Source organism: Oreochromis aureus, linkage group 20 (genome assembly GCF_013358895.1).
Source record: "Oreochromis aureus strain Israel breed Guangdong linkage group 20, ZZ_aureus, whole genome shotgun sequence".
NCBI classification, from domain to species: Eukaryota; Metazoa; Chordata; class Actinopteri; order Cichliformes; family Cichlidae; genus Oreochromis; species Oreochromis aureus.
This window is the reverse complement of record NC_052961.1, coordinates 32,321,614-32,346,650: the sequence shown is the minus strand read 5'-3', so window position 1 is coordinate 32,346,650 and position 25,037 is coordinate 32,321,614. Positions and strand designations below refer to the sequence as shown.

Here is a 25,037-nt window from a genome sequence, read left to right as displayed (position 1 = left end):
TTTTCCACTTGTTCATCTTTATCATGACTTCTCATAGCACTCAATGCAACTTAACACGGTTCAGCTTTAACACACCACACGTTCAGTTATGTGACACCATGGAGGTGCTCCACCCGCTAATGTAAATGCCTGCAGCACACAACAGTAAATACACTGAAGACCACAACCCACCTGGAGCCACTCACACACTCCCCGTCACTGTGCTGATTAGCACTTTCATCCTGACTGTGTAAATTGAGGAATTCTCCATAAAACATATGTTAAACATCACTGATATGGAGCCTGGCTGCGTTCAGTGACTGATATTCTGCTGCATGTGGATCTCTTTCTTTCACATTGTTGTTTTCCTTCTTTTCAAACATGTTCCTTACATTCATCATCCTCACGACAAACTAACAGTTTAACAGCTAAAAGGTTTCAGGTAATTCTAGAAATTCTTGTCCCTGAATCTACTCAAAGAAACTCATCCTAGAGAACATGGTGAAGACAAACGTTAGGTCACAGAAACCTCAGCCACCTCGGTTTTAGTATGCTGTGGCCTTGTCATTACACTTACACAGCCCTCTGCCAAGAGGAGGGAAAAAAAAACAAAAAAAAACACAACACCTCCTTTGCTCCAGATTTAGAGCCTTTTCATGTCTTTAAAAACACTAATTTCTGTAAGAACTGCCAACCTTTACTGGAGTATTTGTTCTATTTCACTCTGTCTCAAAATGTCCAGCCAAACAGCTTGTGATCCAAAGTCTACACATTTTGTCTTTTTAAAGTGTGGTTATTGATTTCTATCACTGCTAATGACTAACATACACTTATACACAATTACTGGTGTGAACAAATCCCACAGACACAAAGGGGGCAGGAGATCCCTGTCACACCAGCATAAACCCACCTCTGCTGATAACTCTAATCCCCTGATCCACCCTTTATTCGGTCTTTTTGTTATCATACTGTGCTCAACGGTTTGTGCATTGGTATTGTTAGTGAAGGAGAACGAGTTCCAATAACTGACAACAATTATCGTCAAACTGCTAAATGAATTCCCTCTTCATGGAGATTAGATTTGCTTTAACTATGTAAATGTTAACCCAGTTACCCTCATTCCTTTAAGCCTATGAGAAGAGTCGTCCACATGCAAATACTGTGAGCCTGGATAGTCACTACTTTAAAAAACAGCAGCTATTGTCATTCCTTTTCTCCAGTGAAAGAGGTCAGATGGCTAAAAGCCGCTCTGCTAATGGGACTAATGTGTGTGCAAACGGCACCATTAAGCCTCTCGTCCCCACCGGTCTACGAGTTGAGCGTTGCAGCAGCGCTCAGTCTCGTTTCTCTTAACTTTTCCGCCTCCCGGTTTCCGTTCATGTTCTGTAACTGCAGTTACACAAACAGCTGATGTCTCCAAAAAGGCAAAGGGCCGAGGAATGATATTCCTATTCCTCAATGGAAACTTGCTCATTGTGATTATCATCACAAAACTATGCAAACCGCTGAGTTGTTATGAATCGGACTGTTTTTACGTTCAGTTTTCTAACCACCATATTAGTGGCTAACAATGATGTCTGCATGAGTGAGAGAGAGAGACTGCGTTTCATGGCGTGTGAGTGACTGTGGGGGGTGAAAAACAGAATGTTTGAAATCAAAGAGAGAAGGCCAAAATGTCTGCGCGCACAAATGTTGTAAAGCAGCTGAAAGGAAACACTGAGTGGCATTTTACCACAGCTGACTTGACCATGCCGCCGGCTTAAGTGTAATTACAGAGAGAGCCCATGAATGGGAGCAATTTGCTTTGCCAATATTTTCTAGCAAGTTACTGAATAAGTAGCAGCTCGTGAGGAAACGGGTTTTAGTGGAGGAGGGTGAAAAAAAGGAAAAGGTGAGAAGAGGCAAGATTAGAAAATATCTAAAACAAAGACAGTAAGACGAAGCAGTGTGAAGGTCCAAACACTGAAGGGCAGGAAGAAGGTGTGTGTGTGTGTGTGTGTGTGTGTGTGTGTGTGTGTGTGTGTGTGTGTTCATATCTGTGGCCTTGATCCTAACTTTTAATAGCAGAGAAAACAAGAGAAAGCCCAACCAAGAGAGAGATAGTGTCAACCTCCCATCCAGGGTGACCCTCACAATAAGAATGAATCATACTGAGTCTTAAACAGTTCCTGATGCTGACTCAAAGCCAGAGTGCAGCTCCATGCAATAGTATTCAAATCCTTCCGTTTTTGAGCCTGTCAGCTTTACCCCAGCACGGAAGGAAAGAGGTGGTGAGTTCATCAGCAGTGACTACTCAGTTGCTTCACCCACTGGAGGGATGAGCGGGAAGCCAGGATTTATTTCACAACAGAACATGAGTGGGAAAGAGAAAACCAAACAAACGTCCTCGGCTGGAGTGTGGGCATTTCCAGCAGGTTGACCCTGTTTCGCGGTGAACTTAGCTCGTCTATTTCTGGACACTTGGAGTTTCCTGGTTTGCTCCTGAACCCTGTGAACACCTGACTGACAACTGCTGTCGAGGACGCCCACATGGAAATGTTGCACTACAATCCGAAGTGTTCAGCAAAAATAAAATAGAAAAACAAACAATGCATGCTCATAGGAACATGGCCAAAGTCTCAAATAATGAAGTCAGTGAATGGGTAAGTGATCTAGTGAACCAAAATCACATGCTTCAGACTGCTCAGGCAGTTTTTTCTGCTCCTGGCTCTGTAGATCACTGAGCGCATTTATCCCCGATTTAGTTAGTCCTAAATCATTCACCTGCTGTGCAAACCTGTTTGCAAGTTAAGCCAAAGGAAGGTCTCCAGAGTTATAGTTTATCTATGGGGACCAGACCTGAATGTAACTGTACCAAAACCCAGTTCAACAAAAGGTCAAGAAACGGGACAGTAAGCAAGATGGATCGTATTAACAAATCTCCCATCTCAGTGCAGGGTTCAGCTGGTGTCCTCCCTGTGGCTTCCAGATGAACGATAACCTGATGAGAATCAGCTGGGATAGAAGCAAATGCAACACAAGCCCCTGCCCATTATCCCACTGGGACACCTCAGCTTCAGTTTTTTAAAATCAATAGAGCTTAAAAGAAGGGTTCAAAAAGTTATCAACCACTCCCCTTAGGGCTGATTTAGGGAGCTCCTAAGAATGATAATGAAGACAGACAGTTGGTCGTGACAGCGCCAGACCTTGCTGTTATTCTGTTGAGCGGCTATCAGCTTCAGCCACGTTGCTCGTTTCCAACTGAAAAACAGCTCCTGGCTGGATGGACTGACATGCATGACTGAAGTGTCTGGACAAGGTTATGCAACTGTTTTTATACGCACAGGAGTCGAGTCGACTGCAAAAACAACCACTGAACCATAAACTGACAGTTATTATAGCATCCAGCTCCAGCTCGTCTTTTTTTTTCCCTGGATCTCACCGATTCTGTCCATCCATCCATCCGTCTCCCCTTAAACCCCCTCCTCCACCTCTGCCCATCTCTGTCTGTGTCTGTGGCCCCAGGAAACGCACGCATCCATGTACAATTACACCGGAGGGGGGAAAATGGAGGTCAGACCAATGAACTCTTGTGTTGTGTGTCTGTGTGCCTGTGTGTTCACGTCAGGAAGAGAGTTTTGACTGAGTAGGTAATCAGAGGAGAGCAGGTGGCTGAGTCCTCCCTCGGGAAAACTAAGCCAAGCTGTGAAGACAAATACAGAACATCTGTGATGTGTCCACATTAGTAAAATAAAGGGAAAAAATAGATATAGGGATCATTTGAGTGCAGTAAGTAGTAAGAACAGTGTGTAAAGTGTATGCAAAGCCTAAAGAAGATGATAAGAACATCTAACGGGTATGTAAATGAAAATAAAACATCTGCCTTTTACTCTAACTTCCTTTTACGCTGACATTAAGTTAAGATGTGTCAGACAGAGAAGACTCCGTATAAACAGTGCATGCAGACACAACATTGACATAAACAGATTCTTATAGTGACTCAGGTTAGCAACACAACCAAGTTAGCTAAGGCATTATCACAATTTAGCTAATTCAACTCTTAACCCGTCAGGTAATGTTATGTATAAATTTGCACTGTAATATGGTGAACAGAGGTTGCGGACGTTAGCATGCAGCAGTGCAAACAAGACTGTTGATTTTATGGATTTATTGATTTGGCTAGTTCTGACCACAATTAGTTCATTAGAGTATAATTAAAATTACTCCCTGAGTTCTAGCGTATTTTTTGCTAAAGGTCTGATACCCATGAAGTTTAGGTTATTACTGTTTTACAACTAAGAACTATTCCTGAGCTAGAGTGGAAAATAATACGCAGGTATATAAATTTGACTGCCTGATACTTCCATATCATTAGCCGTTTTTCACCCTTTCAACCACTGATAGAAAAATGCACATTTTGTTAACAACTGTGATCCTAAACTACATGTTGTCAAGAGGCGCTTCACACTTATAGGTGTGTCCCCCCTCAGAAGGGTCACATGAGGCTCACACCCTTCAGGGCAGGAGGCCTACAGTGGTATGTAAATTACTTGTGTGCTGTGCTTCTATTTTCACTTTAGAGCTCATTGGGGTTACACGGCTCAATTGTAATCTCAGAGCGCCACCCTCCAATCGTCACGAAATGTTAAATATCTGTGAGATTTATATAGTTTAAGCACGCTGTAACGGCTTGAGGTAGAGCATCAGAATTTATAATGACACTTGATTTGCTTGACACATGCAATGAGTCTCACCACAGCCACTTCAGACTTCAGGCTTCTGCACTGAATGTATGTAGGGTCTACAACATAACCTATACAAGTGCCCACTGCCAACCTTTATATGCCTGTGAAGGCTTCAATTTATGATGCAGAAAAAAGATTCAGCACTGTCATTTTTATTATCATTTTTCCCCCCCAGAAATATAACAAACTGTAAGAACTTCGATGATTCTTTCCCCTCTTATTCTGGGTACTAACATGCAGGGTTACCACTCATTGAATTTACAATGCCTGAAGACATTCTGCCATTGCTGCATCTCCAGAGGATAAAATAACTCTGATCCAGCAAAGATTTTTTTGCTGATTACAGAATCCACTATGATACACACACCCACCCACCCCCCATCTGATCGGAGTTTGCATCAGTGGTTGGAGGCAACTACTCTCACCTCAGTCAGCTGGAGCTAATCTATTAGACAACACACACACACACACACACACACACACACACACACACACACACACACACACCTCTGCTGTAAAGGCAGAGTCTGAAAGCAACCAAATATAAACAAATAAAAAAGAAGAAAGGGAGGAGACTGAAAATATCCCCCCTTCAACGTGGTGATGAACACATTCCAGACACAATCACACAGCGATGTCCTTAGTCAGATAAAGAGCAAACACACACACACACGGAGGGGAGGGAGAGCGGTCACTGGAGTCGCCTCAGTGGCTAGGCCTCAGAGTTGGCTTTGATACAAGGAGTGTTTTACTCATACATGTACAGACACACTCACACAGGACACATTCTTCTGCTTTTAACCCTTTGTGTAATCCTTGATTACCTCTCACACTGGTGCTAAAAGCCTAAAAATCATTCATGAAAAAAAGAGTGGGGAAAAGCCAACTTGTTTAAGGAGAGATATTATGTGGGAGATAAACTGAAGCACCTCTGCAGTGACAACAGTCAGCATTCAACGTTGCTCTACAACGAGAATGTAAATTCAGTTTTAGGGAGGGTACATTGTTGGCTCTGCCAGCACACGTGCAGCTTCGCAGCCCCTTACAGCTGAGAGAATGAAAACAGTCCTGGAGCAGAGCTGCCAAAAGTTATAATCAAGACCAGTATTTTTAGGTTTGGCACCCAACTCAAGGACAAGGAAGTACCGGCAGCGACAGAGAAACAGACAATAGCACCCTCTGTGATAATGGAGGATTTCATCCAGAACTGACTGTCGTTTTAATAAAATAGGGAAAAGAAAACCAAATCATTCCACAAACTGATAACTTTGAAGCGTGACCTGTCCTGTGGATACCTGCCAGAGGAACAAGCCCTCCCCTCCTTTTAGATAAACAACCCCCACGTGTACACACTGCAGACTGTGCTCAAACAGGAGAAAAAGCTAAGTTTACTTACGTTCTTTTAGCTGTTAGCCGGCTCTAGGAAAACCAAAGAGAAATACTGAACTTCCAACCACCAGAGTCCCGTGTCAGGCTGAAGGAAGCAGGCAGCAGCTTCGAGCGTGCAAAGCTGTTCTCAGCTGCTGCGAGTTGCCAGTGTGCCAGTACTTGTGTGTGAGCCAAATGAACACTAACCTGGAGGGAGTCTCTGCTCTTCAAGCTATAAGACTCTCCCCCGTCTCCTCCCACATCCAAGGGAAGACTCCACCTCAGGAAAAGACCGGAGGAGGAAAAAAAACAAAAAACCCAACACTATGTGAACAGGAAGCCTGAGTTTTTCCGAGCAGTGACACAAACCTTCCCGACACTTTCTAACTCTTTGAAATTGTCCCGTCAGTTACCCAGAACAGTGGCACCGTTAATACCAGAAAAGGTAACGGGGCTTTGTGTATCAAATCCTGATGCTGAGGTATCGCCAGTCACTATAAGGAAAAAAATCAGAGAAGAATGAAGCCGTTTCTTTAACAGCTTTAGCAGAATTACCATTTTTTTCTGAGACTGAGAAAGAAACATTGTAGGTCACTGAAATGCTTCAGCAATCAGCATCTAGTGGAAGCAGTTAAGTAAAACTCATTTTTAAACAAGTAAAATCCCCAAAGGCTGGTGTTTGCTAGTAAATTTTATGTGTTGCTCTCCAAGCAGATTACTTTGCAAATTAAACACTGCATTACTAGTTTTTACCTCTTGACCCTCTTGTCCCCATGAAGACTTTTCAGAGCAAAATAAAAAAAATTAAATCACACTTAACTTTGTGGATTGTATTTTATCATCTCAACTTAACACTGTAGAGATAAACAGCCAATCCCTGCACTGATCTAACATGTGGACTGTACAGATCTGATCTTGACTTAAAAAGCTGCAGCAGATATAAGTGACAACAGCTGATGGGATAGCAGCAGCTAGCAGGAGAGCTAATGTACTCCCAAAAATGCCTGGTACAGTCTCCCTTTACTTAAATGTAAAGTTAGTTAACAGTGGTTACACCAAGTTGGTTTGACTGGAAAGTTCCAGCGAGAAGACGCCTTGGCCTCCATCTCTTATCTACTTTCACTTATTATTTTAGTCAGAGAGACATTATATAAAGGTAGAACGTAGCAGGGCATTTGTTTGTGTAACACTTGTTGGAAAGCTTTGATTCTACTTATGGTAACATTAAGTGTTGTCATCAACTCAATTATTGTTATTTCACTTCCTGCCTTTTTTTGCAGCTCTACAGATGGGTGGAGGGGGAGTTGGGGGTGGGGGCAAGGGTCCGGAAAAGGAGAAACTAAACTGTAAATAACAGCTTCATGCAGCAGAGTAATGACTCTCACGCAGAGCTTAAATTAGATTTGTGCCTTAGATAAATATCGCCCATCTCAGGCCTAATTTCATTTGACATTTTCCTAAATGATAAATACAGATTTAGTACATTTATAGTATTGGATTTATTTGCAAAGTTAAAGAAAAGTCCATCCTGATGTTGACTTACTAATAAAAAACTGATTATCAGCACTGGTGTTAGGTCAGCATTCAGTATCGGTACCCAAAGCCAACATATGTGCATCTAATCCCAAATGGAAACGCGGCATACCTAATCATAAGGGCTTTGTTTGGTGACAACCTCCAAACCATTTTAATGTTAGAGTTGAGAGGACTACAATTTTCCAGATGGGTTCCATTTAATTTACCATCTGTGACAACGTCCAAATAAAAACACTCGTGGCTTTCTTCAAGTGAAATATTACCCCCTTCCTCTCCAACAGATCCAGAGATAACAATGTATGCTAGTAAGTGAGAAAGTCAGGAAGGGAAGTGGCTTAACAGACAGTGGGTGAATTCAAGAAAGCAAATATTATTATCAAAGAGGTGTGGCTGAGGATATCCTGTGATTGAAGGCAGTAAAACAGCAGTTCAGGAGAAGCTTTACTACTGGAATACCTCGACACGATTCCTGGAATACTATATATAAAGCTCTGTGTACTATATTTAAAGAAAAAAGAAAAACAAACTTGTCTTCTACATTCAATATTTATTTTGTTAACATCTTCCACACTGAGCTGCTCTTACTCATTACAGTCTGAACACACTGGTGCTTGTTTAAAGGAGCAGTCAGGGCAGGCTGCAGACCAACATACATATACACAGATTCAGGTGCTCACAGTCACAGGTTTGAGTCCGACACACACAGCGGTCGGTCATTCTTCTGAGGCAGCAGCAGTAGGAGAGGGCTTCCACTCCGTGCTGCAGAGGAAACGCTGTTGACGGCTCTGCAGTAACACAACGGGAGTAGGTGAGATAGGACAATAAATAGTTCAGCTGGGTTGACACATTCCAACACCTTCTCTACCTCCACCTCCGATTAGGCTCTCCTCCCTCCCTTCCTCTCCTCCCTCCCTTCCTCTCCTCCCTTCCACTTCATCACAAAAACTTCTCTATTTCCCCAGCGCATAATCTGCTAACGTTTATCCTGTCTCAAAAATTTTCCCCCTTTAGCCTCTCTCTGTTCCATGTTCTCTCGTCACATATGTAGAGCTACATGATCTCTAACCAGTATGACATATTAGCCTCTTTTCCCACTACTACCAGACCATTAGGGTTTTCCATTAGGTGGTAGGACAGGTACCAGGTACTTTTTTAGTACCTACTCGACGTAAGTGAGTCGAGATGAAGGAGGGAGTGACATCACTGGATGAGTCAAAACCGCCATTTTTGAAACCCACAATAAGTGAAATGGCTACACACAAACCGACACCATGGTCCTACAATGAGGTGTTTACTATTGGTTTAGCAGCAGGTATATATAACGACACCCCACACACATTAAGTTGGTTCTCAATTGTAATGGAAACATGACCGAAACCCAGTAAAGTAGAGGCAGTGCTAGTGAACAAGAGGCAATAGAGCTCGAAAATGTGACGTCAAAACCGCAAAGGATTGTAAGTACGAGTGGCAAGTGGTACTAGCACACGCAGGCTTTCACAAGAAAACAGTCACACAGCGATAAAAAGAAACAAAGAATGGTAAGAAGCTGTTGTATTATTAACCGCAATAGCCGGTCACATGACAGCCATCAGAAGCCAACGAGTAAAGGTATCAGTTTTTATCGGATTCCGTCGTGGAAGAAAAATTGTTCAAGCCATGTTTCCAAAGTAACAAAGAGCCAACGGATGGCCTGGATTGCAGCCATTCGAAGACCAAATGTAACGTTCCAGAACACTCTAGCTCACATGTTAGTCTGCTCCAAGCATTTCCACAAAGGTAAGTCTTCTGTTGTAGTTATTACGTAATTTATCGTAACATAATTGTTGATGTAGATTACAAATAAATCTTATATTGATTTGAATTGAATTCACTGCGCTATGCTGCTTTGTTCACTGTGGCTTTGCGGGCTAATGTTTGTTGTGTTTTGTAGGAAAACCAGACTACAAAATGCTGGAATGCGATCCAGACTGGGCACCTCTATCAACCTGGGTGATACCGAGTTTAAAGCTGCCACCACAGCCAGATTTGATCGGTAAAGAAAGAGAGCGATATCAAAACAGTCACGAGAAGTCCCGCATATATGTGCCCAAGTGTTGTATTGAAGAAATCAAGTGATGAATAACTGTTTTCCAGTATGTTGTTTTGCAATGGGTTGTTTTGGTTTTTTTTTTGCATTGTTGATTTGTTTTTCACCGAAACAGCTGATAAAGCATAATGGAATACAATTTTGCCTCTTTCTTGTAAGACTCTATAATAGAATGAAACAATAATGCCAGTTATAAATAAAGACAATAAATTGAGTGAATTAGGAAACACTTACTTTATTTCTATTAGATCTGAAAATGTCGTTTTAGGTTGTAGTATTACACAACCTAAAACGACAAATAGATTATCTCCTGTATAGGCCAACGCAAAGAAAAAAAAATTAACAACAGCTGTAAAATGGAATCACCAAAGTAAACTGGACCTGGGCTTGTTGTAGGGATCTGAAGTTACTAAACATTTTGTGAGTGTATGCACTCACACTTAGGACCATATAATAATAAATATGTGCGTGATGAAAGTTGGGCAGCACGCTAACGTCTTTAGCCCACTCTTTATGACTGTATGACTAACTGTTTGCCTCCCCCTCCTCCTCCTCCGTCTTTGTATGGACCTGCCGTGTTCTCCTTCGTTTTGTACATAACTGTTTTTGGGGCAAATAAAAGGCAAGTAGGGATTAAAACTAGAGCTAGGCGATATGACCCAAAATTCATATCTCGATATTTTTTTAAAGCCATAAAGTAAAGACAAAAGGAGAGTTCTTAGTCAAAGCTGTGTCCCAGATGTCACACAGGCACTTTTAGATGTACATGAAAAAAAACTACTCAAAAATAAATTATGAGCATTTATTAAATAATGATGCTCCATAAATAAAAGAAAACTATGTTGTTTTGTGCATAACAAAGAGCTCACAATTGTGCAGTCAAAATGTAAACTAAAAGACGCTGAGCATAATAACATAGACAGATTTCACAGCTGCTCTGTTCCCAACTTCTACTGCGTGACTGACAGCCTGGCGTTTGAAATCCGCTTCGTAACCATGTCTCTTAACAGGTGCCATTTATGGTCCTTATACACACACAATACAGTAATATTACGTTGAAGCACAGTACGTATTACTCCGCGAGGCTCCTCGGTAGCCGTAATGCTCCGACAATCCATCAAGCGGTGCAGCTCCGTAGCTTACCAAAGTCAAACTAAAACACTTTTTGACAGATTGCTGAGCGCTGTGTATCACATAAAATCGGTTCGCGATCATCAAGCACAACCAGAATTCATACAAAAGGCGCGCAGTCAACTTTTGAGAAAATGAAAGGATTTCAGGCCGTGCATGGCGTTAGCGGGGCTAGCTCGTTAGCGTGGTTAGCTCGTTAACACGTTGACGCCGTCCAGCCCCACGCACGGGGCGATGCGCAGTAACTCATTAACGGAGATTTGCCGTGTCCATCTTGTCGCTGCCTGCAGGTGAAGCGATGGGGAGGAGGGGAGTTGTGTTCAGTGAAGGAGAGGCGAGGTCGAGTAACGTTGCGTAAAGACAAAAGTGGACGAAAGAGAGGCAAACTTGCGGCTCCGCAACTATAATTATAACGTAACATAGACTATATCAATATAAAGGATATTGTCACATCTTATATCTCGTATAAAAATATATCGATATTTTTTTTTAAAAACTCGATATATCGCCCAGCTCTAATTAAAACCGCAGAATTAATGGTTACCGGTGCTGGAAATGCTAGCACTTGATGCAGTGTTTTGATTTTGCTGCCACTCGTACCCACAATGCAATGCGCGAAAGTCACATGGTCTGTCGAGCTCTATTGTGAACAACCTCCAGGCAGAAAAAAGAAACCAACAGAGATGTGACAAAAACTACAGTTTCTTTCATGGCTCCTTGAGTTTGGCTTTAAAATGTGAGTCAATCTCAGAGGGATCCCATTTTAAAATACCTAGCTTAACAGAATTATTACTTACATATATATACATACACACATATATACATATATATACATACATACACACATACAGTTAAGCCCATAATTATTCATACCCCTGACAAATATTGACTTAAAGTTACTTTTGTTCAATATGCAAGTTCTTTTTTGAGCAGAAATGACAGAGGTGTCTCCCCAAAGATAATAAGACGATGTACAAGAGGCATCATTGTGGAAAAAAATATTTCTCAGGTTTTATTTATATTTTAGCAAAAAGTATCATGTCCAGAATTATTCATACCCTTCTCAATAATCAATAGAAAAAAGCCTTTATTGGCTATTACAGGAATCAAACGCTTCCTATAATTGCAGACCAGCTTTCTGCATGTCTCCACAGGCATTTTGCCCATTCATCTTTAGCAATGAGCTCCAAATCTTTCAGGTTGGAGGGTCTTCTTGCCATCACCCTGATCTTTAGCTCCCTCCACAGATTCTCAATTGGATTCAAGTCAGGACTCTGGCTAGGCCACTGCAAAACGTTACTGGTGTTGTCTGCTAACCATTTCTTCACCACGTTTGCTGTATGTTTTGGGTTATTGTCGTGCTAAAATGTCCACTGGTTCCCAAGGCCAAGTTTTCTGCAGACTGCCTGATGTTGTTGTTGAGAATCTTCATGTATTGCTCTTTTTCATGGTGCTGTTTACTGTGATTAGGTTCCCTGGTCCATTGGCTGAAAAACACCCCCAAAGCATTAGGTTCCCACCACCATGTTTGACAGTGGGGATGGTGTTCTTTGGGTTGAAGGCTTCTCCATTTTATGTTAAATGATCACAATGATGCCAACATCATTGTGACCAAATAATTCAATTTTTGTTTCATCTGACCATAACACTGAAGACCAGAAACCTTCTTTCTTTGTCCAGATGAGCATTTGCAAAGGCCAAATGAGCTTTTGCATGCCTTAGAAGTGCCTGGAGAAATGGCGCTTTCCTTGGTCTGCATCCGTGGAACCCAACAGTGTCCGTTGGACTGTCTGCCTTGAGACATTGCCACCAGCAGAGCCCAGATTCACCAGAATGGCCTTGGTGGTGATCCTTGGATTCTTTTCACCTCTCTCACTATTCTCCTGGCCAGCACAGGTTTCACTTTTGGCTTCCGACAACGTCCTCTGAGATTTTCCACAGTGCGGAACATCTTGTATTTTTTAATAATACTTTGCACTGTGGCCACTGGAACTTGAAAACATTTGGATATGGCCTTGTAGCCCATTCCTCACTTGTGAGCAGCCACAATGCACAGCTGCAGGTCCTCACTGAGTTCCTTTGTCTTAGCCATGACTGTCCACAGACCACCTGCAGAGAGCTGCTGTTTTTCACCTGTTGAGTTGATCAAAACAGCTATTTCCAATTAATCAGGGTAATTAGGATGCTTTAGAACAGCTTTGACTATTTGGAATGGTATGGAACTTTGGATTTTCCCAGAGACTGTGACAGTTTGTAAAGGGTATGAATAATTCTGGACATGATACTTTTTGCTCAAATGTAAATAAAAGCTGAGAAATATTTTTTTCCACAATGATGCGTCTTGTACATCATCTTATTGTCTTTTGTGAGACGCCTGTGTCATTTCCAGTCAGTCAAAAATAACTTGCTAGTTGAATAAAAGTAACTTTAAGTCAAAATTTGCCAGGGTATGAATAATTTTGGGCTTAACTGTATATACATACACACATATATATACACACACATATATATATATATATATATATATATATATATATATATATATATATATATATATATATATGTGTGTGTGTGTGTGTGTGTGTGTGTGTGTGTGTGTGTGTGTGTATATATATATATATATATATATATATATATATATATATATATATATATATATATATATATATATATATATATATATATATATATATATATATATATTCATTAGGGCTGCCACAAACGATTATTTTGATAGTCGACTAGTCACCGATTATTTTTGCGAATCGCAAAAATAATCGGTGACTAGTCGGATCATGCATCCATTGGACGTAAACGTACAGCTTATTGCACCAGCAGCATCTGCTCTTATATAACATTAGCTTACAGTTTTAAGTGTTTAGGGTATGTGCTAACTAAAAATAAAGACAAGATGATAGTTTATTCAATTTAATGAGATTTACAGATTGCTTCGGTAAAGTTTAATAAACTCCTTGCTATCTAAAATATAACGGGACACCGGAGTATATTCTCGAACATCTCACACTTCTGATAATCAGTTGTCTGCTTGACGTTTATTCAGTCGTGTATAAACTATAACTTTAATCTCAGCCAAACCGATTTACTCAGGAACAAATAAAATACTAAAAAAAAAAAAAAAAAAAAAGGCCAAACAATAACATTTTTAAGTTATCTAACTGACTTATATATGTTTAACCTGAGTAGCGAAAGACAGTGGTGGGTTTGAAAACGATTTGCCGGGAGTCCGGTGTTCTCACGGGCTCTAGTGAGCCTTGCCCCGCTCGCTATCGAGCTAGTGGGTAACAGACGTCTCCGAAAACGCCGGAGCACTTTTGAAAATATGCAGTGTCTTGATAAACTGAGCAGATATTTGAGGTTTACACAGCTACATTCTCGCCTGAAAATATGTTAAACGTTTATTTTGTGACCCAGAAAGATTAATAAGAGTAATATTAAAACTAACTAGCTGCCGCCATTGTTGAAAACTGAGCAGGGCCGCGCTATGAATTCTGGGACACTGCTGCTTCTTCTTCTTCGGAGTGTAACGGCAGCTGGCATCCTTGTACATGCAGTGCTGCCATCTTCTGTTTCAGTCCGTTATTACACTCTTAAATCCTACTACTTATTCCTGCGTCTTTTGTGATCTTACAAAGCTTCAAACGACGCGTCGACTATTAAATCAGTCGTCGACGATTTTGATAGTCGACGTAATCGTGACTAGTCGACTAATCGTGGCAGCCCTAATACATATATATATCTCAATTTATGATAGAGCACCATGTCTGTCTCAAAAAATCTGATGCAGTCAGAGACCGTTCCCTGAATGTCTTCCATTAACACACATGACTGTGCTCTGAGACTCAGAGGAGGCAGGTGGATTAAATGTATTAGTGTGAATGTGTGGTGCCTTCTCATTTGGCAAATACTCTGATCTATGATACACAGATGCACACACAGGCTCTCATGCAATGTTGAGTCAATATTGACAACCCACTGGAAGTCCCCCCCCACACACACACACACACACACTTTTTGATTCCGAGACCACCGAAAGAGTGTGAGGGGGATGAAGTTACCACAGCTCCACCCACTTTCTCTCATACCACAACTATAATCTCTGTCACTTTATGCACACACCCAGATACACTTCAAACGCAGGGACTCGCTGGGCTAACATGTCACATTACTCTTCCCGTTACATGCTGGCATGTCCGAGCAGGCCCAGTGTCTGTCACCTTTCAGGAATCAAACTGAGGCAACAGAGTAGGAGTGTTTACATAACTCACAGAAAACTTCTCAAAAGCACCGCTGTAAGAGGTTGGATGAAAAGCACAAGAAGTTACGTTCCTGTGGTCCAAGTTTCTCTATAGATACTCCTGCTAGTTCGCGCAGTGAAGGGCGTTTGCATTCAGAGACCACAGAATGTCAGTGACACTGGGCGACTTCATGTTTCCAGCAGTTATTTAAGTGGGGAGGTCCCAAGTTAAACTGAAGCAATTGCCAAAGAGAGCGAAGGTTACCATTGATTGACATATGACAGGGTGTTAAATAGCCATCCCCATCAACAACAAAGTGATGCACAAAGAGCAAACCCCATTCTGTGTGGATGCACCTAAAGTGTTGACCAACACAGAACAACAGTATCACACGATACTCAAGGACTCTTCACCACACAATTCTTACTGAGGCAGTTACTCCTTCAGCATTTCAGGTACTGCTGTAAATGAAATCGTACGTCCCCACTAACCCAGGAAGAGGATTTTAATCATACTGCCCACTTCTACTCTACTCTATTAAAAAGGTACTACAGAGATTCAGTAATGCGGTTTAAGTAGGAGAATTCACAGGAGGCAGATTTTAAAGCAGTCCTGTTCACGTGCACATCCACATTTTAAATTCCAGGACTTGGCATGACACATGACTGTGAATTGTGCTAAAAGGTACTTAACTGAACTTTCTTCTGATTGCCTCCCTCACCCCCAGCATATACAAAACACACAGTAAGGAAACATATGATTGGTTACTGGTTGAAATGGGTACAACACTGGATTCTAGACTTCCCTCAAAGGTTCATCTTATGAATACTTCTTCATCGTTTGGTCATTTATTTATTTATTTAAACATCCAACCATTTCCCAGGCATGACTACTCGTGAATAGTTATATTGGTGCCATATAAAATCTGATTCAGAATACTTTAAATAATTTGTTTAGGGATTATTAAACAAATTGTAAACAAAACAAATAAATACAGCTCATTTTTATATCTGAACACCAGAAAAAAGTTGAAGCTCCAGCAACATATGTGTGTTACAAAACTAAAGCTACACTTTTCACCCAACAAGTGGCCTTTAACATCCAAACTCCTCAGTACAAATTCTGTGATGTCAGAGTCAAGCTATGATTCCAAATTAAAATTCTCATTCTTAAAGAGAGAGAGGAAAAAAATGGCAACATAAAGAAGAATGTTGCCGCTATGAATTCTTTGCTGGTAATTACATTTTTACTTGGCCTGCAACCACTCAAGCTCTAAAAACCCAGCAATACAACACGTACCAATGCTGTGCCTCAAAGCAAGGCTACTCACTACAACCCTGCACATAACTTTGCTAATGGTGCATCGCGCCTTGTTTAACAACAGTAACTGGAAGCTACAGGTCCATTATGGAATTAGTGGGAAGAACACTAATGACTGTGTACCAGATTAGATCTGTGCTCATTAAGAACACCGTTTACTTAAGCTTACATCAATCCGCACATTGTTTCAGCGAGCTGGGAAAGGCGGCTCAGGAGTAAACCTGCATTTATTTGCTCTTAGGAGAGTCCCTCCTACAGAGGTGGAAAGTCATTTTCTGACTTGTTTTGAAGTCAGAAACAAAATTGCCCTTAAAAGACCGTGTGTTATGTTCAAACAACATGTGGATAACAGTTTCCAGAATATAGCTCATTTACCCGTCTTACTCATGTGTACTGATAATAACTGTGTTTTCCCACTATGGTAAGCTACCCCTAACAATATAACCACAAATCTAACAATATGACATAAATACCCCGACAACCTGCATGCCAAACATTTTCCAGACTTACCTTTGGGTACTTATTTTAAAGCATCATGTAAAGTAACTTTACTTTCAGTAGTCACCAGTGAATAAAACTGCATTTATAGAATAAACTGTCAAATCTGGCACTTTCTTAAACTTCCCTTCAAATATCGACTTCTCATTGAAATCTTTGACTGCCATTTATCGTCTCACGTATGCATTTCTTTCCAACTCAAAAACTAATTCATAATCACGATCGGTCCTTCCTTGTGAAATGGACTTTGTACAACACTACAAACAATTTGCATCTACATGAAGACAGCATTGCAAAAGTGATACTACCATGACACAGCAGCAGGGATCTATAGCATAGCGACATGTTAAAAACTGTTTATTTGGTTAGTAGGCCAGTAGCCCCTGTGTGGAGGGGGCAGGGTAAATAATGGTTAACCAGAAGCCCGTTTCCAAATAATGACCTCAAAATAGCCAGGGGCACTGATGACAAGCAAGAGGCAGAGTGTCCCACACATGCAGTGATGAAGCATAGACCTCTGGGAATAAAGAAAAGAATGGGTGGCATCCAGACATCAGTCAGTTGTGTCAGCAGGGTGGAGCACATGGAGGACAAGGAAGATCCTTGCAAAAAAAATAAAAAAAATAAAAAAACAAAACAAAACACAGACGCGTGAACACACCGTGTCTCTCACGCACGCACACACACACACACGTAAATGCTTTCCAACAGACGGAGTCATGTGTGTAGGATCCAAGAACTGATGAGCAAGCAGTCAGTGACACGTCAAAGCTAAGCACAGACTCACCAAACCAGATATTTCTACTTCTGTCGTTGCAACTGTTTTAGTGTTAACTGTCTGGATCCCAGTATCTGACCCAACTATGATTAATGGCCCTGTGTGTGAGTGAGTGAGAGAGTGTAGGCTGCTTGTATATAGTAGCGCCAAACAAAAACACCATTAACTGTAGATACTGGGAATAAAATACCTATTTTAGTAAATAAATGCTAGAGCAAAACTTTCAGAAATCCATTTTCCTCTTGTGGAGGCTTGCTCAGCTAGCAACTCCACTGAAAATAAAAATTAAAAATAAAAATAAAAAACTAAAAAATAATCATGGGTTTTCCTTTTAATAGGTTAAGTTCCTCTCTGTGCTACACAGCATCTCTTAGTCACTACACCAACATGACAGTCCCGAGCTGCTGACCTCGAGAAGTCACAGATTGCCGGGACCAGAAGTCACACTGACCTCATTTCTTAGGAGGATACTTGACTAAACTAAGTACGGCTGCATGACTCCTACCATCTAGGATATTTGGACCAGAGAGGGCTTAACCTGACTAGGAAATTCAAAGAATTCTCTCTGTAAAAAACAAAAAACAAAAACAAAAAACAGCATGAACATGAAAAAATACATAAAAACAAAAACATGTAAAAAAAAAAAAATAAAAAATTTTTGATCAGTTTCTAGAGGCTTTGGTTCTAAATGACACTTCTCACACACTGGGGGCAGAAAATCTGCTTTGCTCAGCTACTCAGAAATAAAAATTGGAAGAGACAAAAAAGAATGAGCATGCGTCTGCAATTGAAAGGAGACACTAATAATACTGCACATGAGGCCCTTCTCTGCAAGTATTTTCTTATATAATGAAGCATTATAACCAGCTCCTCCTCTGGTGAGTGCAGCTGGGAGTCAGGCTTACTGGGCTGCAGTAAGCCTATCGGAGAGACACATAGAGCAATTCTCTACTTGCTTTAGGTTCAAGTGCCCTTAAAGCCTTCAGCCGATCCTCAACACCATAGCCAACTGCAGTACACTGAAATGAATCTTAAATATTCCCCTATTAACACTTTATGAAGGTTGTTGAATAAGTTAATATATCCACTAGACCATAAAAATTCAACAACCTCACATTAACCTTCACTTATGAGTTCTTGCATTTATCTCATGACATTAAAATATTGCAATGAAGGACTTTCTTAAAGTAGACCTATAATTGTTCCGTAGATATACTGAATACAATGGTTAAAATATTAAAACATGATCAATGTCTTAAAGCTCATCAAGATCAGTGAGTACATGCAATCTCTGCAAGCATAAAAAGCTCAGGCTTCAGACTGCTCTTCATGTTTTGCTTTAAGCCAGGGGTGTCCAGCTCCAGGTCTCAAGGGCCGGTGTCCTGCAGGTTTTAGATGTGTCCTTGATCCAACACAGCTGATTAAATGGCTAAATTACCTCATCAACATGTCTTGAAATTCTCCAGAGGCCTGAATCATTTGATTCAGGTGTGTTGACCCAGGGTGATATCTATAACCTGCAGGACACCAGCCCTTGAGGACTGGAGTTGGACACCTTTGCTTTAGGCAGTCCCACCTGTGAACACAGCAGTCCTGCATGGCTAGGTCCATTGCTAGTCTATGTTTAGTAATGGACAGCCAATCAGAAAAAAAAGTTGCCTCAAAGGGAAGAGCTTGTTTCTGACAGAGGAACTGAAGAGCTGCACCAAGACCTAGTATACAATAAGTAAGGATTATTTTTTAACTGTCCAGGAGTTGAAAACAAGCAGAATAGGTTTCTTTTAATGGCCAAGGAATGAGTTCAGTAAACTCATTTCAATGTGCAGTATTGCGCAAACATTTTAAGCAACCCCTCATTCGATTTATTTTGCTTCCAAGGAGGACTTTGTCATTTTTAAAGTGGTCTTGAGCAATAGTTCTCCAGGCTTTTCTGAAGGGCTTTCAAAGTTTAAACATGGGCTGCTCTTTTCACTCATTTTCAGTCCACACTTTGTACCTGATCATTTTCAGAGGAATGCTTTCTTTGCTAACCCACTTAACACAGACCCGTGAGTCATTCAAACATAAAAAAAAAAACACTCATAACTAAAGGGGTAAACCAGTGTTGTGTCTACACAACAGAGAATTTAGCAAAGAAGCAATTTCACATTTCTTTAGTTGAATCTATGAAAAGTGAACAAGATAGTTACACAGTGTGAACAGTATCCGAAAGCCATGTGCGTAAAAAACAAGAAACAAGGTCATTCTGAGGACCAGGAATGGACTCTGAACCAAATATTTCATTTGGATCGATCATTCAAACTGTCATTAATTGGAGATGAGAGATGTACAACAGTGTCTACAGCCATTACTGAAAAATGGTTGAGGCCCTGTCATTGTTTGGGGCTGCATTTCAGCCAGTGCAAACTCTGCACCCATTTCCCATTTTCTTAGCAAAAATATCAGGAAATGGGTGGGTCAAGACTTTTGCACAGTACTGTATATATGGGCACAAGAAAAGATGCTTGACCTCTGATCGCGAGCACATATGGACGGCTGTGACTCAGCAGATGACAGGGAGTCTGTGTGATCGTTAGAAAGTGCCTAACAAATAAGTGCTATGAAAAAAAGTGCTTTGAGGGCTTAGACTCAAAAAGCCCTTCACAAGTCCATTCACCATTTAGTTGCAATCAAAATGAACATCATATTTAGTGACGTGTGAGTAAATGAATCTGATACTAATCTGGTTTATCCAACGTAAAGTAGTTCTTGGAACAGTGTTGCATAACGCCCAACTGTAGCTGTGGCTGCGCTGTATACTCTGGCCAAATGGAGCAGATTACTCTCACCAGTCTGAATAACAGTGTCAGTGTAAGATGACCTCATCGCCATGTCAGTGCAGATAAACTGCAGGACAGGACGAAGATAAAATTCAAAACACAGGTGGCACCATGGAACAGATGAGAGCCAGAGACAAGTCAGGAAGCTACAAAGACACAAAAGAGGAGAAGAAGAAGAGAAAGAGACAACAAGCAGGACTTGGCAAACTCAGGAAAACAACGCAACGCTGACAGCTTCCAGGCAGCAAGTGTGAAAATGCAAGCCTCTGAGTCAGTCCATGTGACACGATGAATAATACCGACTGCTGCAACAAGTGCAGTGGGAGTCTTTGTGCCTCCTACAAACACCACTCCAAACTCTCCCTTTGTTAATCTCGGCAAAACTCAACTAAAACAGAACTCATTGTATTTTCTCTCAAAGACGAGTGTTTACATGTAAACACACACATACACACACAGAAACCCAACGTGCACTCTGCAAAGAAAAACATTTTCCCATGTTGTTGGCTATAATATTACAGTCTACAGCTAGTGGAGCATTACATAGCTTAAGCCACACTATTATTTTGGTGGCTATTTGTTGTGATGGATGGTGTGTAGGTTTCAATGGAAAATATGATATTTTGCAGCTAATCACAGGCTTGCTGCCACATAAACAGTGTGGATAAGCTGAGCGAAAACGGAACACGACTAGACTCCAGCGGTGAGCCAAACTATTATGAGTGCCATCACAGCAGGCTGGGGTAACTTTTTAGATGAGATGTTCCAGCATGTGTGTGTCTGTGTGGCAGCTATGTTGGGCGCAAACTGTGACATTACGGTCACCGACTAAAAAGGATTGCTCCTTTTTTCCCCCCTTCCCAGAAAGGCTAAAATTAAACGAGGCACCACCAGAAGGACCAAAATACTGGAAAGTAAACAACAAGAAAGATTTTTTTGTTCTGAAAAAGATGCTCTGAGAGACTCTGGGACAGCAAAACATCATTCTGGGTTTCTGCTGGTTCAGAATGACACACATAGCCGCATCTGTCCTCTTACATTAAAGTCCATGAGTCTGATACTTTACTGTAACAAATGTATCCATCTTCTAATCTTTTCACACCTGACAGTTTGATGATCAAACGTGTATTTTATATTTGGGCAAATATTATGAAATATGTTGTGCAAAAATATATTTTTTTTTTAAACAAGAAAAACCTTGCTCATTTAAAGCTGATTTATAAAGATTTACAGTCACGTGTTAAAGGTTACTATGCAACTGGCCACTTTGTTAGGTACACCTGTTCAATTGTTTGTTAACATAGACATCTAATCAACCAATCACATAGCTGCAGGCCAGTCCATTTATCCAAGTCAACATGGCCAACACAACCTGCTGAAGTTCAAAGCGAGCATCAGAACAAGGAAGAAAGCGATATGGAACATGGCTTGATTGTTGGTGCTGGCTAGCATTTCAAAAGTTGCTGATCTACTGGCATTTTCCTGAACAAGCATCTCTAAGATTTTCTAAAAATAAAAAAATGAAATATGAAATGAGCTGTGTTCTCTGGGTGAAAAGGTCAGAGGAGAATGACCAGACTGCTTCACACTGATAGGAAGGCAACAGTGACACAAATAACCACACTGGGTAGCACTCCTGTGAACTAAGAGGAAACTGAGGCTACAATAGAAGCTTAAAAAAAGGAAATCAGGTCTGACGAGTCTCAGTTTCTACAGGGACATGTAGAAGGTAAATATTCCATTTAGAAATATACAACATACGCATAGTTACCATTTTTGCTTGAAGAATTATACAGTTATATTATTTGTTTTATTTATACGAGCACAGAATCATAACTACAGTCATTTCTAGATATGCCCTACAATATTAGATATTCGCTTCTGCTTCAGGATGCATCAGATAACCTAAAAGACAGAGTCAACACATCTTTAGAGGGGAAAGGAACTTCATAAGAAAACAGTGGATTGCTACATCTAACCATGCATCCTTATACACAAGCACGGTTTCCGCAAGTGCTATTCAGTGACACGCTCTTCAATGAATTAAAACAAAACCAAACAGCCCTTTGTTATTGTAGGCTGGCTTTGTTATTTCCACCGCTATTTTGGCACTGCTGGTACGAAGTAGCATGCAAAGTTCCTGAACTAGACAAAAGGCTGTTATCAATGTTAACTCAACATCTTCCAATCGCATTAGAAGAGCAGGATCTCGTCTATTGCTAAAGAGTGAAAGTACACACTTGGGCTGCGGTGGGTCTCCGTCTAAAAGCCCCATAAGCTTCTTTCCAGACACCACTAACCCACTCTCCTGCTACTATTTGATGTTTCCTCTCTTCAGAAACAGTCTTTGCAAATTCTTCAGAAGTCAAATGCGAATACCAGTAGGCCAGAGCTTCACCACTGCTATAAACATGTTTGAATAGTAGTAATGTTTTTCCAGTATAGATGTAAGAAGCAGCCTTATCTACATTAGCTCAATTACAAGCCACAGCAACAACAAAAAAAGTGGCAAGTGAGTGACTTTTCTAGGCTGCAAGACACACATTCCTATCCTGGAAATTATTAAGAATGGAAATTACAAGGTGGTGTGTTTGTGACTGTTGCCCCAGGTGAAAAGTGTTGCAAGGCATTTTCCTCACCTCGTGCCCATTACTGCAATCTTTTACCTGCCTACCTCACGCGCAGAATTTTGTAATCAGGTCCCATTGTGGTATCTTAAAGATAACTCAGCTGACCTTTTGACCCTGCTAGCAAAGAGGAGTGGACAGAGAAATTTCCCAACATTCAGAGCTTACATCACATACAAAACAACTCACATTGTCTAGACATGTGTTTGACATAGATAGATTAGATAAAATAGACTAGATAGACTGAAAGGTTAAAAAAAAAAAAAAGAAGCCTGCTCTGGACTTAATCAGCTGATCCAAATAGAAGACCGCTAGGGTCAATACAGGAAGGGACCTCCAATTCAATAGCAATGCATTTAGGGCCGTAACTTCCTCCTTTGACACAGAAAAGGGAACAGTTTTCCTCCCCCCTGGCAAAAACCTGAGCTTCAATACATCAACATCCCGAGCACAGTGAAGCTCTGCATGACCTTTAAACCAGACTCACATCCTTTTACACGACTTCCTCTTCTTATGCAACACGTCTTTTGTGCACGCTTCCAGTTAAAGAGCACTTTTTCCAGCATGGTGTTCTTAGCAACATTTGAGGCCTGCTGCAAGCTCAGTGGGCCATTTCAGACTCTACAATCTCGAACCTACAGATCCACAGTCAATATCTTCAATAGTAAGTAACTAATTCATATCTTAAGATTACCTTAACACAATGCAAAAAGATGTCAGCGTTTATTTTGGCCATCTTCCTTAGATGCGACTCCACTAGCCAATTCTCACATTGAGGTGAACCTGTATTACACTGTGGCAAAGGTGTATTCCTCATGCAGGTGCGTAACATTAACCTTTACAAATGAGCAGTTTAAAAAGATTACTCACCTGTAAAACCAACTCTGAGTAAAGCAAATAAAGTTCGACGTTCAAACAGCTGTGTCGAAGCATCTAAATACAAGTAAACCAATAGCAAGCTAACGGCATTGGAGTTCACTTTCACGAAACTTTCAATGTTGGCGCGGACGAATCCATTAATTAACTCTGAACACACGGTTACGTTTGGGCTTTTGTAAAAGGGCACATTTAAAGCTTTGCAGTCTCTTCAATAGTACTGTAATAATGGGTTTAAACAGTTGTCCCTTCCATGTTGTGAAATTCCGAGTTCCTTTAATATTGCCAAGTTTCTTTGAGAAAGCTTTAAGGAGCACCCCTAAACCGGTTCCCACTTTGGTACGGTCCGAGCTCCCCTCATTGGCTAGCCGGAGGCATTTGCAATTTTTGGAGGACGCTGCGTGCCCGGTACCTTGGTAACCCCATTCTTCTCGCGAGAATAATAAAAAGTCTGAGAGCCGAAATTTGAGGCAGAGGCGGAGCAGATTTTCCAGCAGCCGTTGTGTTCCTTTATATTCCTGAGTAATATTGTGGAAATACGAATTTTTCAGTGCTACTCTATATGCAATAATCTTTTCTGGCATCGTTGTATTTTTACTCAGTTGTATATAGCATTTGTATTCTATTTTTATCCTATTGTATATTTTATTCTACTTTATTTTACTGTATATAGTATTTTATTTTATTCTATTCTGTACAGTTGTGTACTGTATTTATTCTTATTGTATTCTAATTTTTGCTTCCCAACTTTTGCACTGTCCACTTCCTGCTGTAACAAAACAAATTTCCCACGTGTGGGACTAATAAAGGTCATCTTATCTTAACTTATCTTATCTTATCTTATCTTATCTTATCTTATCTTCTCTTATCTTATCTTACCTTATATTAAAACGGAATGTGCATAAGAAATGTTGAACATGCCTGAAAATAGAAATGTTTTTATAAGGGACTGTTGAGCTCTGTAATCAAGCAGCTGTACAATCACCAAACATATCATTATATCCTATATATTTTAAGGGATAATATGCTTAATCCTACA

General features: G+C 40.7%; 1 protein-coding gene across 2 annotated transcripts in view; it reads right to left on the bottom strand.

Annotated features, from left to right (window-relative positions):
* wu:fa11c10 (protein FAM110A) overlaps window positions 1-24,138 on the bottom strand; it is a 29,328-nt gene extending 5,190 nt beyond the window's left edge. The window contains exon 1 of one of the 2 annotated variants that reach the window (XM_031728772.2): window positions 23,993-24,138. The gene's annotated coding sequence lies outside the window, so the exon portion shown is untranslated. Of the gene's footprint in view, window positions 1-6,099; window positions 6,294-23,992 lie in introns of those variants that run through there. The other variant, XM_031728771.2, reaches the window with a different exon arrangement.
* Between the last annotated feature and the right edge of the window lie 899 nt (window positions 24,139-25,037).